We start from the raw sequence: 17969 nt of genomic DNA, 5'->3' as shown, positions 1-17969 counted from the left end.
TTGTTTGTCATATCCTAGGAACACGTGGCGGTCCCAAGGCAGAAAAATATGCTGTTATGTGATTGGGATCAATACTTGGATTCACATTTTACAAACTGAAGGTACAGGGGCCTTGAGTCATCTCTCCTTGCTGGTTGGAGTCTCACTGAAAGATGAAACAGGTTGAGAGCCATTCCTTTTTTAAATCTGCAAGGTCAGTGAACCTGGCTATGTAAGAGTGCTGCCAAATGCACAAAAAAGCTCTGAAGTATCTTTCTTTCACTGTTCTAGAAATCTCTGGTTTGTGCTTGGAATCAACATTTTAAAATATTTAGGTAGAAATTGGTGGTTTCACTGCCCGTGTTGGGTTTCTAGTTTTACCATATCCCTGAAGTGCACTTGTTCTCTGCTTCTGGACAGATTCACTGGAGTGGGACACCCATAGGAGAAGCCAGGCTAAATACAGAGATGTGCAAAGATGTGAGATTGAATAAGGAAGCTTTTATCGATGGCTCTGTTTGACTGCACATATGTATCTATGCACAAGAAGACGTACTTCTTGATAAAAACAATATGATGTGGTTTGGAAGAGAAGAAGAAGAAGATTTTTCATACCTGAGGGCTTGTTGATACGGAATTCCTAAGGGTTTTATTTCTGATGTGAATAATCTTATTAAATGCTGTAGTATCACATCAGAGTAGAATTTGGAAATACTACCAACATGTCAACCAAAGTTGCTTAGGGTGAAGTATAAAGACTTATCTTTATTTACCTTGTAGGTGATGGCTTGTTTTCTCCCACAGGGTAACTGGAGCTTTTCCAGCAAGAATTAGGGTTTCCTTGGGTGAAATGAGTGAAATTGCCTTTGGCAATTGCCTTTATCTCAAACCACTACAGACACTGAAAAGGGGATCAAATATTGGGGAAAAATGAGGGATATCTTCTGACTGTGTTTCTATAGAAGGCATTTGCAAAGGCATGGAGACGTTATTTTGAATGTCACAGTTTAAATGCAGTGTGTCTTGTCTTCTGGGTTTAAGAACTAAGTCTGAAGCTATTCTGTGTTCATAAACAGTAGCTTTTCATCTCTTAAGAGATTCGGAAAGCTCTTTTCTTATCTGACCTTCTTTCAACGTATGTTGCAGGTTTCAACTCCGTTTCTTTAGAAGCTTATGTAAAAAAAGGCACATTTGTCCGTGGACTCTTTCTTTCAAGACAGAGGTTTTGCTTTTCCCCAGTACCTTACCACATTTTGTTTTTCTGTCTTCTTGCATTTCTGTTGCCTTGTAATGTGAAAGCCACGAACAAAGGACAGAAAAAAAGTGTCAGAGAAATCTGTAGGGAAACAAACCTACACTGCTCGGAACAATTCAAAAAGGGGAAAGTAATCGTGATGGGCAGCTGCAAATAGGAGCTCCAAGTTCTGTTCCCAGGAGCTATAGGGGAGTCCGTGTAGTATTTTGGGATACAGAATAAGCTGTGCTTAAATTCTACAGTCTTGTGGTTGTTCTGCCTTCCAAGGGCGTGCAAAAGTACTCGCATCTGCCGCTCCTTTTGGGCTTAAGGAGCGTTACACAAAAATATCAGAGACGAGAACTGGCTGCCTGGTCTGTGTGCTAAGGAAGGTTTAAGAACGGAGGTACTGTGCTCTGGAAAAGAGGTACCGAGCATTTCTTGTATGTTTTTATCTTGTTTTAGCGAATGAAGTGAGATGACGAAGGAATGAACTGTATTTACAGGTCTTTAAGGTTGTTTTGTTTGTGCGGGGCGGGGGGGCTGTGTGGGAAGCTGTCTTCAACCCCAGGTTACGCTGCGGATCTGATCGAGAGGTCAATAAGGAGACTGCCTCTGGCCAGGAGTGGAGCTAATCTGCCTTGTGATAGCGTCTGCAAGACTCGCTGAAGCTATCCCACTAGCTTAGGGGCTCTTGTATTGTGCATTCACTGTCGCAAAAAGTTTGTGCTCCAAATAGAAAAGACAAAAGGTTTGAGGGGAAACGACTCGGTGATGACTGCCTTATCATCCTGCAACAGCCTGAAATAAAGCCCTGCTGGCTGTCATCTGATCCCCCTCCTTGAGAAACTGCTCCGCTTCTGTCCCTGCAATCCGAGCTGCAGCTCTCGGTGTAACAGCCTCAGCCAGACCCTCCAGCAGCAGCAGGTCAGGTCCCGGCTGTCCCACCTCAGCTCCCGCACAGGACCGGGTATGTGTAGCTGAGGCGCTCGTCCCCAGCCAAACCGCTTCTGCCTTCCTTACCCTGCCTGCTGACGCTTGCAGTGAGCATGTAGAGACAAGTGCTGATCACACGGGGGTTTTTAATTGCTGCTGAATTGAGAAGGCTGCTGAGGCTGACAGTGGCTCACTATGTGACGGAGAGCCTTAGGAAACTAACCTTTGCCCTTGCATTACATGATCTCTAAACTGATGTTTGAAGCACCATCCTTGGCCTGCCCCCAGGTGTCAGCAAGAAGCAAGCTGGGTACATGAGCCTCCGTCTCTGGGAGCTGGTGAGGGCTCACACGTGCGGCTCTGCCTCCTGCGTTTAAGGAGAGGCAGAAATCTGGGCAAAACTCTCGGACAAAAGTGGCTGGAACGTGTGCTTTGGAAGGTGAAGCCTGCCCCTAAACCCAGATTTGAATTATTGCAGAGTACAAGACTGAAGAAGGTACAACTTCCTTCTGCCATAACTGCTTAGCTTAGCGCAGCAGCTCTTACACTTCCATCCTCTTCTATAAAATGTATGAGCTGTAAAGACTGCCACTGTGCTTGATAATCTTCAGGATCCCCCTCAAACGTGCGCCCAGCCTGCATACCAGAGTGTGATGCAAGGCAGCTCTCCATGCCAGCAGAAACCTCAATTGCAGCGAGCTCGAGTAAAGCAAAATTATGTTTATAAAGGAAGGGAATTACTGTCCCACATTGCACTGTTCAGCTGTAAATCTGCTTACCATTAACCTCTCTGGAGAGAAGGAAAGAGGAGGAGAGTGAATACAGGAGAATGCATTGAAGTGGAGAGAATCCAGGCGGTTTTGCTCCCTATTTATTTGTGCTTTGTGGGTTTTTTTAACTTGCAGAGAAATGCCTGTTACTCTTTGTCACAAGGCTTCCAAGCCTAAGAGTATTTAAATCTTCACACTTCTCTGGACATACTATATTCTGCTACTGAACACTTTATTTACTTTTCTAATTCCAGTGTGAATTGAGAACCAGGAAACATCAACGTGAGCAACTGCCATGCTTGTGGGGGTTATTTTGTATTTCTGTTTCGGTTTGTTTCAGGCTTCCTAGTGAAGTGCAGTTCCACCTCCAGTGAGTGTAGTCTGCATAGTTCCATTTAAGAAGTTCACGCAATGTAATTTTAAGGTGACTTACTTGGACTGCATGAAATCTCAGTTTAGATACCATTACTCCCAACTGAACTGGTTTTTGTATTCTTTTTAGCAAGCAGAAAACAGTGGATTTAAGAATTGTTTTTGCTTTACTTTTGGAGGCTAGATTTTTAATGACTGAATACTGCAGAGTAGCTGGGGGGGGGGTTTCAGTGTAGTTGCCTTGCCTGCTGACTTGTCTTGGTTTCTTGAGAGGCACAAGCTGAGTATCAGAGTGGAAATCCCCAAAGCCTGCATTATCTTCTGAATCTAATTCCTCTCTGTAAATACAAGTTGATTAGACTAACTTTCCTGTCTCGAGAGGTGAAAAGTATGAGCCTTGTTACAGGGAATCAGAGACTTTATATTGTTAAGTGCTTTGAAGACGAAACATGTAAACTGTGAAAATACCAGTGGCATTAAGAATTTGGGTGTACAGATAGTGGAGAAACTGTGCCTAACCCATACAGACCACAACTCTTTCATTTTGTTCATTAAGGTTGGATTAAATTGGACCTTTTTTCAGTTGTTGATCCCACGGAGTCACGGAACTGTCAGGGCTGGAAGGGACTTCAAAGGTCATTCAATTTCAAGCCCCCTGCCATGGGCAGGACACCTCACACTAGATCAGGTTGCTCAAGAGCCTCACCAGCCTGGCTTTAAAAACTTTCAGAGATGAGGGTTCCACTACCTCTTTGGGTAACCTGTTCCAGCGTCTCACCATCCTCATGGAGGAGAACTTTTTCCTAACATCCAATCTGAATCTACCCACTTCTAGTTTTGCTCCATTCCCCTTAGTCCTATCACCATGTGACATCTTAAAAAGTCCCTCCCCAGTTTCCTTGTAGGCCCCCATAAGATACTGGAGGCCACAATAAAGTCTTCTTGGAGCCTTCTCTTCTCCAGAATGAATAACTCCAACTCTCAGTCTGTCTCCATAGGAGAGGTGGTCCAGCCCTCTGATCATCCTCATGGCCCTTCTCTGGACACACTCCATCACATCCATATCTTTCCTGTAACAGGGGCTCCAGAACTGAATGCAGTACTCCAGGTGGGGTTTCAACAGAGTGGAGCAGAGGGGGAGAATCACCTCCCTCAACCTGTTGGCCACACTTCTCTTGATGGTTGCAGAGAGTTGGCTTTCTGGGCTGCAAATGCCACCTGGTGGCTCGTGTTGAGCTTCTCATCCATCAGTACTCCCAAGTCCTTTTCTTCAGGGCTACCCTGAAGCCAGTCACGTCCCAGCCTATATCGGTTTCTGGCATTGCCCCAGCCCAGCTGCAGGACCTTGCACTTAGCCTTGTTGAACTTCATGAGGTTGGCTTGTGCCCACCTCCCCAGCCTGTCCAGGTCCCTCCGGATAGATCCCTTCCCTCCAGCATGTCAGCAGCACCACACGGCTTGGTGTCAAGGGCAGACTTGCTGAGGGTACACTCAGTGCCACTATCCACGTCACCGATGAAGATGTTAAACAAGACCAATCAAAGTACTGATCCTCGAGGGACTCCACTTGTCACTGGCTCCACTTGGGTATAGACCCATTGACAGCCACTCTTTGGGAATGGCTATCAACCCAGTTTTTTATCAACTGACACTGAACCCATATTTTACCAGTTTGGAGACCAGGATGTCGTGCGGGGCACTGCCAGAAGCTTTGCTCAAGTCCAGGTAAATGATGTCAGTTGCGTGTTCCATGCCTGTTGATGTTGTGACCTTGTCATAGAAGGCCATCAGGTTTGTCAGGCACAGTTTGCCCTCAGTGAAGCTGTGTTGATTATACCTAGTCATCTCTTCATTATTCTTCTCTCTCAGCAGTGCCTCCAGAAGGATCTGCTCCATGATCTTAACAGGCACAGAGGTGAGGCTGACTGTTTCTGGTTCTTCCTTCTTTCCCTTTTTGACAGTGGGGGTTATGTTTCCCCCTTCTCAGTGCCTGGGCTGCCATGACTTTTGGAATATAATAGCAGTTTAGCAATCTCATCTGCCAGTTCCCTCAGTGCCTGTTGTATCCCATGGACTTGAACACTTCCAGGTTCATCAGTTGGTCATGAACTCGCAATGGGCAGTTCTTTCTTCCAACCCCTGACATTATCTTCTGTGACTCTAGGAGTGTGGCTGGAGCTCTTGCAGTGAAAACTGAGGTAAAGAAGTCATTGAGATACTCAGCCTTCTCCATGTCACTTGTCACCAGTTCTCCCATTTCCTTTCTGAGGGGACCCACACCCTCCCTAGCCTTCTTTTTACCACTGATACACCCATAGATTTTTTTGCTATTCCCCTTGGTCTCCCTGGCTAGATCTAATTCTAACTGAGCTTTAGCTTTTCTAACCAGGTCTCTTGCTGCTTGGGCAGCTTCCTCATATATCCCTCCATTCCAGCTGCCCTTTTTCCCACTCCTTGTACAGTTTCTTTTTGTGTGACAGTGTATCTGGTAGCTCTTTGCTCATTCATGCAGGTTTCCTAACATTCTTTCCTGCCTTCCTCCTTGTCAGTATACTTTGCTCCTGGATACAGAGGAGGTGATCCTTGAATATGGACCTGCTGTCCTGGACTCCCCTTCCTTCTAGGGCTTTGTCCCATGATACTTTGGCCAGCAGATCCCTAAAGCAATCAAAGTCTGCAAATTCCAGGGTTGTAAGCTGTGAATACATCCTCCTAGATGTGTGCCCTGAGGATCTTAAACTCTAGCACATCATGGTCACTGCAGACAAGGCTGTCCCTGAGCCTCACATTGGTCACCTGTTCTTCCCTGTTGGTGAGAACAAGGTCCAGCATAGCACCTTTGCTTGTTGGTTCCTCTGCCATTTTGAGGAGGAAGTTGTCATCTCTGCGTTCCAGGAACATCCTGGATTGCTGGTGCCTGGCTCTGTTGTCTCTCCAGCAGATGTCAGGGTGATTGAAATCTTCCATGAGGACCAGGGCTTGTGAACATGAAGCCACTTCTGTTTGCCTATGGAGTGCCTCATCTGCTCAGTTCTGCTGGTCAGATGGCCTGCAGCAGACCCCTACTATAACAGCACCTTCACCTGTCTTCCCTTTAATCTTAACCCATATGCTCTCAAACAGCCCATCACCCTTCCCCAGGTGGAGTTCCACCAATGCCAGCTGGTCGCTGATGTAGCCCTCCTCCCCTGTCAGTCTTTCCTAAAGAGCTTGTATCCATCTATCTCTATGTTCCAGTCATGGGAGCGATCCCACCAAGTTTCAGTAATGGCCACATGGCTTTCCAGCAGCACAGTGCCCCTTAATTACCCTGCTTATTGCCCAAGCTGTGTTCACTGGCATAGAGGCACTTCAGCTGGGCTGTCTGTGCCACCCTCTTACGCAAATTCCCCTTGGTTCTCTTGGGGTGTCTTGGTGCATCGTCCCTGGCTTGCCTCAGGCCAACAAATTGAGAGCCCTTACTAGTACTTTATCCTTCTGCCTCCATCCTGTGGGAATGCGCTGTTTTCCCCCAGGCTGGGACGTTGGGAGCTTTTAACAGCCCTTGTTCCCCGATGGGCAGGTTTTACCAGCTGTGGGTGAAGGCAGCCTGCGGCTCGTCTGCCGGCAGAAGGGCAGCGCGGCAGTGCCAGCGTGTCCCTGCCACGGGCACAGGCCTGCCTCGCTGCCCCGCTGCCTGGCCATGCCATCTGCAGAACTAAACTCCTCCTGGAGAGGATGGGCTTCTACTTGTTGCACATTATTTCTCCTGGCTAAACAAGCATCTTCTGCTTTTCTTTTCAGTTCAGTGTCTTCAAAGAATCACATCTGCCTTTGTTTCCTCCTTTTGGGATCTGCCTCCATTGTCTTCCAGCCTTTCCCTTGGTTTTGCATAGCTTTCGTTTGCCAGCTTTAGTGTTTAAAGGAGCAACTTAGGCTGAATGTTGTTATTCATAATTTACTCTATGTTCTGTGTAGTTATGTAATAGCAGTAATTGCATCAGCTCACTTAATGAGTTTTCCCTCCAGTGCCATGTACAGTGGATTAATAGCCCATGAACTCATTTGTAGCTCGTTGGGTTGCAGAAAAGTGTTTCAGGCAGCAATTAATAAACTGCTAAAGAAAATAATGTTAAAAATTACTTTGGGTTTTTGTTTTTTTTTTCAGTACGTTACCTCTCCAAATGAACAATTTTTTGGCACCTTTCATGATGTGGCTAAGTAAATTCTCTCCTAATTTCTCAACAGAGTGTGATTAATGAACCCTTCTCAACTGTTTGGTCATTTGTCTGATCTTTATATCCTAAAATAGGACAGAAAAGTAGGCAAAGCATCCTAAGGCTTTTTGTTCTGGTCAGGTGTTGTGTAAGTAGCTGTGACTCGAAACCAGAAGATGCTGGTGCTGCACGTTGCTTTTTCCCCCTCTCTGGCAGAGAAACCCATAACTGCATAAGTGACTGGTTGGAGACCCTGGCCAGTAAACAACCTCGGCACTGACTCTGCTGTCAGCTCCAGCGGCCTGTACCTCCCACGTGGTGGGACTGAGAGCGGTGCAGGGACTCAAAGAGGTCAAGGGGTGCTGCTGCCCCACGGGAAGATAACCTAGAGGTCGAATGTCAGTGGGGAAGGTGGTGTGGGAGAGAGAAACAGAAGGAGAAGGAAGAGCAGGGAAAGTCTTGTGTTTGGCAGTGTTAAGAGGGTATGAGATGATTGAACCTGATGGGAGAAGAGAAGTGATGCCTGGGCTGCACCCATCTGCGTGGGTGTCTGTATCTATCGAAAGGAAGAGATGTGGTTGAAGATGGCCAGTCTTACCAGGCTGCCCTACAATTACTCTTTCCATACTATTAAAAGAATTTAATTCCTTTACCAAGTTTGTAATGCTTTGCATTATTTCTTACTCTCACAAAACAGTTATCTCTGCCCCTCTCCACCTTAATCCAAAAGAAGCACTAGGCCTTGGCTTGTCTTTACCAGTAGTAAAATACCTATTTTCTTAAAACCTTTTTCCTTGTTGAGGGCTGAGTGAGCATGAAGGGAATTAATTCAATAAGATCATACAGAGACTGATTACATGTCCTCAGCTGGAGGTTACATTAAAACTTACTATGGTGTAGGTACTATGGTTAACTTTTCATGTCTCTCTGCTGTCTCTATGACAACATGGGTCCTGGCAGAAGTTACTAGGACTTGTGTGCCTTTGTCTGCATCCGTCAGTCCTAGTCCCCAGTGACTGTAAATGTGTGCTCTTCTTGCAATTTTGCTTAACAAGGTCTTTAATTACAGTTGTGACATTTCTAAAGGTAGTACCCTGATCATCTGTACTGGAATACCTGACCATGCTTGGAAAGAGATGTGCTGCGACAAGTGCAGAAGTGTCAGTTAGACAGTGGTGTTGGTGTTGTCCCGTGACTGGCACAGCTGAATGGCACAGGGTCCTTGTAGAGGTAACTTTTCTTTTGTTACAGGTGAGATGTGGGGATAAGTAGAGCCAGTAAAAAGTACAACACACATGCAGTCTTAATTTCTGCTTAAACCTGCAGCACGCTCCAGAGAAGTATGTGAAGTTCAGTGGCCACAGGCCACCTGGCTCTTCTCTGAGAGCAGCTAGTGGCACTGACACAGGCAGAATTTTCTCTTTTCTCATGTCACCCCTCTGGGATCACCACATGCTTTCTTCAGTCAGTTTTCCAGTAAAAGGTGTTTGGGGCCAGGTATCTCTTCCAAAGCAGCTTCCTAACGTGGATCTGGTTGTTTCCCTGGCATTTGTCTGTTATTTCTTGTCCCCACTTTGGTTTGGGGGGGTCATTGAGGGATTTACAGCATTACTCCAGATCATACACATGAAGACACTGGCACTGTGCATTCATGCCACCATTGCATGTAGCCCTTACCTCTTACTGAATTAAGTATCCCAACTGCTTTCACTGCAGGCAGAAATTTGGTTTGTCCTTTTTGAGTCTTGCTGTGCTGGACAATGCTGTTGTGAGAGCAGATGGGAAATGCAGAGGTAAACTCCCCCTTCCTGGTCCATGTGCTCAGAAGCATGGGGCTGAGGCCATGCTTGCTTGGTCATGCAGACATAACTACTGAGACCCCAATCCCATGACCTCAAAAGCTTTGTTTCAGAGCTTCCATTCTTCCTCTGTGCACTCAGTTCACTGCTTCATATTCGTCTCTTGAATAATTTTGTGTGGAGGCATGGGGCATCTTTGAGGCATCTCTTTTTTCTAGTAGCCATTGTGCCATGTGTGCTGTTCTTTCCCTGCTGGCACCTTGTGGTTTCTGTGCTTTTTTCTGACTTTGAAAGATTTTTTTGGGGGGAGATGTTGACACTATAGGATGTAGAAGTGTTGATAAGTATCAGTCTGGGAAAGAGCAAATGGCCAGTGCCCTGAGCCTTGAAGCTAAACATGGCTTCTTTGTTGTCAGGCCAACCAGAGGATGTTCTCTACAGTATCCAAAGATGATGAGAAATGCACTAAGAGTTCTGGGAAGTCTGAAGGCAAATGTGCCTGAATGGCTTGGATTCAGAGGAGCCCTGTGTTTGGTCCTCCCTCTTAGAAGAAACGTATGTTCATCTTACTGATGGTTTATATCTGCAGCCTTACTGATTGTCTCACTGGAGATAGCCTTGTACAGAAACAGTGCCTCTGTAGAAGGCGAAGAAACAAGCTCCTGCTGACCTGTCAGTGGAGAGCAGCTCCTGTGCTGATGGTGTGGAAGATAGAAAGCAAGCAGTTGGAAACCAGTAAGCTCTCAGTTTAGCAAGATCTCTGCACAAGTGGAAGAGGCCATGGATTTCCCTCTGCTGCTGTCAGGCTCTTAGCACTTGCTTTCATCCTCTGTATGAATTGTTAGAGCAAAGGGAGCTTTCCTTTGCTGTGCCTGTGATAAGCCAGCTGACGCTTTGCAGCTCCTCCTGCAGGGATGCTGGCCCTAGGACTGTGCTCTAAAAATAGCCTTGGTTTGTTTTTAGTTTGACTTAGTATCACATGCTCGATTTAAAATACATGGGAACAACTCACCTCCATTACTTCAGCTCTTGCATGGGAAGTGTACAGGAGTTTTAAAAGTTAGACGCCTTACAGACAGCAGAAAGAACACAATTTCTATGCTGAAACAACACTTTACTGTTAATACTAACAGAAGAAAAAAGAAAGGTTGCAGGGGGTTGGTATTTTTAGTTTCCTTTGCCCTAAAGTGGAGAGAAATGGGTTTGGCCCATGGCATCTTACTGCAGTACTTGTTCACCTGCTTGCATGTTTCTGAAAGCTGTGTGCCTTATGGAGAGCCTGTCAGTCAGACAGCAGCTCTGCAAACTGACTTTAACAAGTCGCAGCTTAAAGCCCTTAAAGCAATGCCTGCAGCTGATGGGCATTTAACCAGTCTGTGGAATCGTTTCTCGGTGCTGTGCATCTAGAACCAGTTATTGTCAATATAAACGGACTTGGTGAGTAGATGTGAGGAGATTCCCTGACTTTTGCAGATGTTTAAGTCAGTTCCAGAGTTAAAGCTAAGTGGAATTCTTCCTTTCCTCTGGCAAAAAGTGCAGCAGAAAGCAAACATGCTTTTAGTTGGATTACAGGCATGGTTAGTCATCTGACAGACAGTTTTAATGGAGTCAGGAAGACATGCTGGGAAGCATGCTGACCTACTTTTCTTCTCTTTGAAAAAACTTTTAAGCAAGTGAATTGTTAATTTAGATACTCCCCACAAAGTTATTTTTTGCTGTCAGAGCTTATTTTGTATTTAATTTATTTACACTTTTCCGTGGGGTATGATAGATGGTTTTGCTAATGGAATTTCATCAGGTTGGTTTTTGTTTCTGTTAGGAAATGGGTTACATCTGAACAATCCACCTCCTTCCCTCTTTCCAGGACCAAACGATTGGCTTCAAGTTAATGAATGATTTAAGTCCAGTCCTCTGAGGAAAGACTTTACAAAGCATTTACAATGACAGATTAACTAAACACATTACATCTGTATCATTTGCAACACATTCTATTTTTAAACGTATTTTGTCTTCAGACTTGTGAGTGTCATGCGTTTTGCACTTGGGGTTGGTTTTTCCTGTGTTAAGTAGGTTGATGCTCCAGTACCAGCATTTGCTTGGAGGCAGAATTCTGTGGATTTAAACCTAGGAAGCTCTTAACCATAAAATGGGAGAGCCTGAAAAAAACCAACCCAAACATTAAATTAAATGGAATAGGAAAACTTACCAGTAAGGGTGGATTAAAGCACCACAATCAGAAGTACTAAATGGAATGATACTGGAGGATAAGGGAAGGCTTTTGAAAGACTGCCACACACATCACTCCACTCTCTCCTTTAGCAGCAGGCACACAAGCAAATCATCAAATGACTCAGGGGTGCCAGGTTACTGCCTCTCTGGCATAGAGATTTGCTTTACTGTCTTGTCAGCAACAAGTAGTTTTGTTGAAGAGCTGAAAGAGAGGCTTGCTGATCAATTCAGAGATGCTGTTTTCACCTACTCTGTCTCCTCTGATTTCCATCATTAGCAGGATTTCTCAGTCAGTCAGCCCTGGTGAAGTGAGTGCTGCTGCAAATTCTTTACTTCTTCCCAGCTCTGCTGAAATAAAAGTTCCAATTTCTTTCTTTTTAGTTTAACTCCCAACTAATTGATTATAGTTTGCATTATGGAAATAGTGGCGCAATGTAAGAGAGGTAGAAAAAATGGAATGCTTAATTTACCTTGTTCTGTAATTTGGAAGAGAATGTAAATACTCACTTCCCCCTCTGCCCTCCTCCTAGCTCCCCCTTTTCTCAATGCCTCTTCAGATGAACACTGCTACTAAACCAGAACTTCCAGAAAATTATTTTAAATTGAAAAGAAGTGCAAATAATGGTAATAAAAATATATAACAAATAGCAGCAAAAGGATAGGTAGAAGTATTTTATTCCTTTAATCCTGCAGAAGGCATAAATCCTGCTTCTGTGAAAGACTGAGTTAAAGCCTTTTCTTGGCAACTTTCCCTCCTGTTTTCCAAGTCAGTTACAGCTATTTCATATCTTTATTGGTGACATTTTTCTTACAGGAATTTAGGCACAACAAGGCATGAACATGTATAAAACCATATAGACACATCAGTTGCTTCTCACAGAGTATGCAGTACTAAGCTCCATGGGTTTTGGGCTTGTCTGTCTTGATTGGGTGGACAAGGCAAGGAGATAACCCTGTGGTAAATAGACCTTGCAGTAATGGAAGAGGAACATCAAGAAACATTCTCTAGAACCTGGCAGTTAAGAGGAATCACTCCATACCCTATTTTCATAGAATCATGGAATCAACCAGGTTGGAAGAGGCCTCCAAGATCATCCAATCCAACCTAGCACCCAGCCCTATCCGGTCAAACAGACCATGGCACTGAGTGCCTCAGCCAAGCTTTTCTTGAACACCTCCAGGGACACCTCCACTACTTTCCTGGGCAGCCCATTCCAATGCCAATCACTCTCTCTGTGAAGAACTTCCTCCTAACATCCAGCCTGTACTTCCTCTGCCACAACTTGAGACTGTGTCCCCTTGTTCTATTGCTGGTTGCCTGGGAAAAGAGGCCACCCCCAACCTGACTACAATGTCCCTTCAGGTAGTTGTAGACAGCAATGAGGTCCCCCCTGAGCCTCCTCTTCTCTAGGCTAAACAACCCCAGCTCCCTCAGCCCCTCCTCATAGGCTTTGTTTCACTGTTTATTTGTTGTGTGTGTGTATATATTTTTTTTTTAAATGATATTTAATGTCTGCTGCTGAGGGGTGAATTAGAAAAGAGGAGTCAGAGCTCTTTCTGTGCATACTTCTATGCTTCCCCTTCACTGAACGTTTTCCCTGGACAGATTGTTTTGCTTGAGCTCGTTAGAGGTGTTCCAGCGCAAAGGGAGCGTCACTGGAACGTCACACTGGGCTGTATCACAAGATGCAGAGCTGTCAGCATAGAGCTGTGTTCAGATTTGCAAATCTGGAGAAGAGTTACAAGGGGGCTCAGGAAGCTTCCTTGTCAGTTCCTGTCCTCTGTGCTGTGCTACCCAGGCCCTGATGGGCTTCTCTGCACCGTGTCTGCCATGTGGCCTGGATCCCTGCAGCTAACAAGGGACGTGAATTTTCATCAGCTCTTCCAGAAATAAGATAAAGCTCTGCTTTTGGAAGTCCAGGTTTTCAACCAGTGCTTCCCTGGGGGTTGTAGCCCAGAAACAAGATCCCAAGGACTTCATTAAAAGCCTTATCTAAGTGCATCTTCCATCAGGCACTTCCCACAATCTTGGAGAGCACCATTCCAGATGGAAGGAGGTGTTGAACCTGTGTATGAAGAGTTCAGGGTCCTATCCCATGTTATCAGAGGACATGAAAGATTTGTCGTTGACATCAGTGAGATAAAATGGGGATAGAAACCACTAGTAATTGCTGGTTAATCCTATGCTGGCTAGTGCTTTGTAGCGTCAGCTGGAGACCACCACTTGTTTGGTTTAGGACCAGCTTTTGTGTTGGATTCAGACTCCTTATCCAGCCCTTAGCTTCCCTTTCAGGCGTCATCTCTTGTCCAAGTTGCATCCTTTGTTTCCATAGAGAAGTCAGGGAAATCTAGGTCAGTTTATCCAAGTAGAAATGATTGTTTTATTGAGTTAACTCTATCATGACCTGCTGCCTGTTTGCCTTTCAAAATGAACTCTCTTGTGTGCAGTAAGTCTTGTGCTGGAAGTTGCAGAGGCTTCAGTAGTGACGTTGATTTCAAATCAGCAATACAAAGGCTGGGGGGTTTTAGTATCTTGGTGCTTCCTGGAAATGAGTCTCTGCCTTGCTGTTTGCATGGTCACTACATCAGACTGGTCTGGTGTGCTGTATAGCACATAATGTAAAAAGGTTATGTGCTGGCATTACAGAGGGGAGTTAAAAGATCTTATGTAGAAATTGGGATCTGGTGCTGCTTGACCTTGTTTGGCAGACTGAATCTCTTTCAGCCAGGCCTGTAGTTACTTGAACACCTTCTTTGTTATAATAATCTGCCCCCCTTACTCCTGGTATTCCAGAACTTAAGTCCCAGACAAGAAGGCATTTCTGTAATTTTTTTTAGCAAAAGAGTAGTTGGAATGTATTTTAGAGAACTTCTTTGGCATTGTGTATAAAGGATAAAACATATCAAAATAGACAGTCTGGTAATTAGGTGCAGGCTTGTGGAGTGATTCATGTCATAACATGAGCATTGTAACAGCTGAGGCTGCTGCAGGTGTGTTCAGGGAATTTGACCTCATAATGCCATGGTGCTTCTGCCACTGCATAAAGCAGGAGTTCCAGATACCCTGAGAGCTCGCATTAATAGATGAAAAGCAGTATTTCTGCGTGTGAATTATGGGTGGAGCGGTGCTTATTAACCACATATGCTATGGCCTTTCTCTTCTAGGCACTCTTTTTTGCTTTGAAGAGTCACCTTAAAGCCTGCTGCTAGCTTAGGTACAGAGATCCTGGGTGCATGCTGGGGCTTTGCTTGCTGCAGCTTGAGCCCTGCACCAAGCTGTGCCATGCATAGGCAGAAAGGGTTGTACTGCCCAAAGCAAAACCTGGGAGGCAGGGGCATTTCAAGTGCTGTAGGGTGCTGCTCTAGCATTTCAGTGTGGGCAGGGAGACACTAAAGCTGAAAGGGAATAAACTTGTTTATCTGTGTCAGCAGCCAGCTGCAGCAGGGCTTTTGTGGGAATCTGGTGATGTTGCCAGCCTGATGCTCCTGGAGACTGCTGGCTCAGCTTGGCCTTTCCAAAAAATATAAATCCCCTGACCTCACTCCTGCTTTTCTTCTTAGGTTGCAATTTGTGAATCTTAAAGAAACACCAAAAAACATCTCACCCCAGCAACAGATTTGCAGGTTGTTTATTGCTCAGCTCTTGTGAAGGGAGAGGAAGTAAGCGACACACTCGAATGCAGTGAGTGGCAGTAGTGTTGGGCATGTTAGCTTACCCTTTGGTGGAACCTTTCTTTCAGTGTTATGGCAAAGCCATATTCACGACAGGTGCTGTTAATTAAAAAGCCTGACCCAGCTGCAGAGCAAGACCACTGGTAGATGCAGGTACATGTGCATGTCCACCAGCTGCATGGGACCATACAGGAATGTGAGACTTAAACAGTACAGTTTTTGTCTCGATTTCTAGTGCTTTTAGGTTCACCTGGTTAATAATAATGTTCTTCTTCTCTTGCTCCAGACTGCCTCTGCTGGGTGGAGCAGGTCATTCAGCAGCAGCTCCAGATGGCCAGGAGCATGGCTGTAGAGCTGCATACTGTGTTTCCCTAGCCCACCACTTCACTGGTTAGCACTGGTGCCCTGAGACCTCTGAGTAGCCTGGTTAAGTTACATTTTTTTTCAGTAGTAGCAGTATGAACAAGCCTTTGTCCTGAGGAAGGGGTTTGTGTAAATTCTTAATGGTGTGGTTTGCACATTAGCTTCAGAGGAGCAGGTAAATAGCACCTGGGCTGTTTGTGTACTTGTGTTATTCCTGGCCTAGTGGGAGGCCACGGCCACAAGCTGCCAAGGCTGTAACACAGGCTAATGCTATGAGTCAAGACTATGACTCCCTTGCTTAAAGCAATCTGACAGTAACCATTCCTCCACCTTCATGAGCTCAATTTACAGTTGCAGGAGGCAATGTGTTCTTTGTGCTTGATGAAGTACACTGCGCATACAAGCCTCTTCAGATGTGCTGACAGTTGGCAGCTCTCTTGCTAGATACACCTTTACACTGTTGTGCAAGGAACCAGGAGGTACAAATGCGAACTGTAGCCCTGAGGGCAAAACAAAGAAATGAAAGGTAGGTCTGAGGGCAGTGCTATCCATCTGCAGATACAGATATTAGACCTAATCTCCCACTACGCTACTGTAGTTGTGCAATAATAGGACTCTGCTTCGATCGCTGGAGTGGCACCACTGCAAGACATAGCCAGCAGTGGTGATAGATTTGGGCTCTTAGTTTTAATTCTGATAAATGATGCAGGGTTGAACCCTGTTTGCAGAAAGCCAAACTGCGTGAAACCAGCTACAGTCAAAAGGAGAAATGCAGGTAGCCTCCTGTCTTGGTATTGCTTCTGAACTTGTGTTCTTCCTCTGGGAAGTGATTGCCCTGGGTACAGAGCCACCGTGTGTGAGCAAAGGGAAGGTCACCTCCAGCTTGCAGCCTTAGCTTTTTGGTGGCGTTTTTGTTTGCTGTCCAATAAAAACAGGTTTGTCAAACATAATCCAAAGTTGTCCCATAGCTGAGATACATTCACTGCGCTCTTTGAATGTGCTTATTATGGAAAGTTACTTTGTTGAACGAGTCTCTTAATGTTGTTGCCAGGAAAGAGACTGCATTTTGTCATAGTAGATAGCTTTGCAAGTCAAGTAAAAAGCAGGTCATGTTCTTTTCCTCAGTGTGTGTTAGGATGAGAAATAAAATAGCCACAGCAGGCTGAAGTGTAAGAGCTACAGCAAGGCCAGACAGCAGGCAGAGAGTGCAGTGTCTGGTCTTAGTTTACAGCTGTGCACTTACTTCCCTGGCCATAAGCACTCCTGGATAATGCCCAACAAAATGAATTAATGACTTTGGATAACTCCAGCTTCTCCCAGTCTTGAGGTGTCATGCTACTATGACTGTCTTCTAAGAGAAATGAATGTAGTATCTGTAGATGAATAGACTGTAGCAGGTCGTCTCTAGGCACTTGGAAGAGAAGAAGCAAGGATTTACCAAGAGGAGCTCATGCTTGACTAAACTGATTGCATTGTATGATGTTATAACTGAATGGGTAGATGCAAAGAGAGCAGTGGATGTAGTCTGCCTTGACCATAGCAAGGCTTTGGACACTGTTTCCCATAACATCCTTGTGAGCAAGCTCAGGAAGTGTGGGATGGAAGAATAGGCAGTGGGATGGATTAAAAATGTGATTGAGTGCGAAGAGTGGAGTCCTCCAGGGATCAGAGCTGGGTCCAGTCCTGTTCAACATCTTTTTATCAGGTGACATTGATAAGGGGACAGAGTCTGCTCAGCAAGTTTGCTGATGACACCAGACTGGGAGGCTTGGCTGATATAGCTGAAGGCTGTGCCACCGTTCAGCGAGACTTGGACAGACTGAGAGCTGGGCACAGAGGAGCCAGATGAGGTTCCACAAGGACAAGTGTAGAATCCTGAACCTGGGAAGGAATAATAAACTGCTCCAGTACAGGTTGGGAGGTGACTGCTGGAGAGCAGCCCCATGGAGAAGGACCTGGGAGTGCTGGTGGGCAGCAGGTTCTCCTTGGGACAGCAGTGTGCCCTTGTGGCCAAGAAGGCCAATGGGATCCTGGGGTGCATTAAGAAGAGTGTGTCCAGCAGATCAAGAGAGGTTCTCCTCCCCGTCTGCTTTGACCAGGTGAGGCCCCACATTGCATCCAATTCTGGGCTCCCCAGTTCAAGAGGGATAGGGATCTACCTGAGAGTCCAGTGGAGGACTACAAGGATGATTAAGGTACTTTCCTTATGAGGAAAGGCTGAGAGACCTGGGGCTTATTAGTCTGGAGAGGAGAAGACTGAGAGGGGATCTAACAAATGTATATTATGAGGGCTGGGTGTCAGGGGGAAGGGGACAGCCTCTTCTCATTTGTGCCCTGTGATAGGACAAGGGGCAGTGGATGTAAACTACAGCACAGGTAGTTCCATCTCAATGTGAGGAAGAACTTCTTTACTGTAAGA

The 17969-nt window shown here is 45.5% G+C and overlaps 1 protein-coding gene across 7 annotated transcripts in view; it reads left to right on the top strand.

Moving 5' to 3' along the window:
• RARB (retinoic acid receptor beta) overlaps positions 1 to 17969 on the top strand; it is a 411132-nt gene that overhangs the window by 350270 nt on the left and 42893 nt on the right. The window lies entirely within an intron of this gene.

Source organism: Pogoniulus pusillus, chromosome 28, assembly GCF_015220805.1.
Source record: "Pogoniulus pusillus isolate bPogPus1 chromosome 28, bPogPus1.pri, whole genome shotgun sequence".
Lineage (NCBI taxonomy): Eukaryota > Metazoa > Chordata > Aves > Piciformes > Lybiidae > Pogoniulus > Pogoniulus pusillus.
The sequence above is the reverse complement of the archived record's forward strand: the minus strand, read 5'-3'. Positions and strand labels throughout refer to the sequence as shown.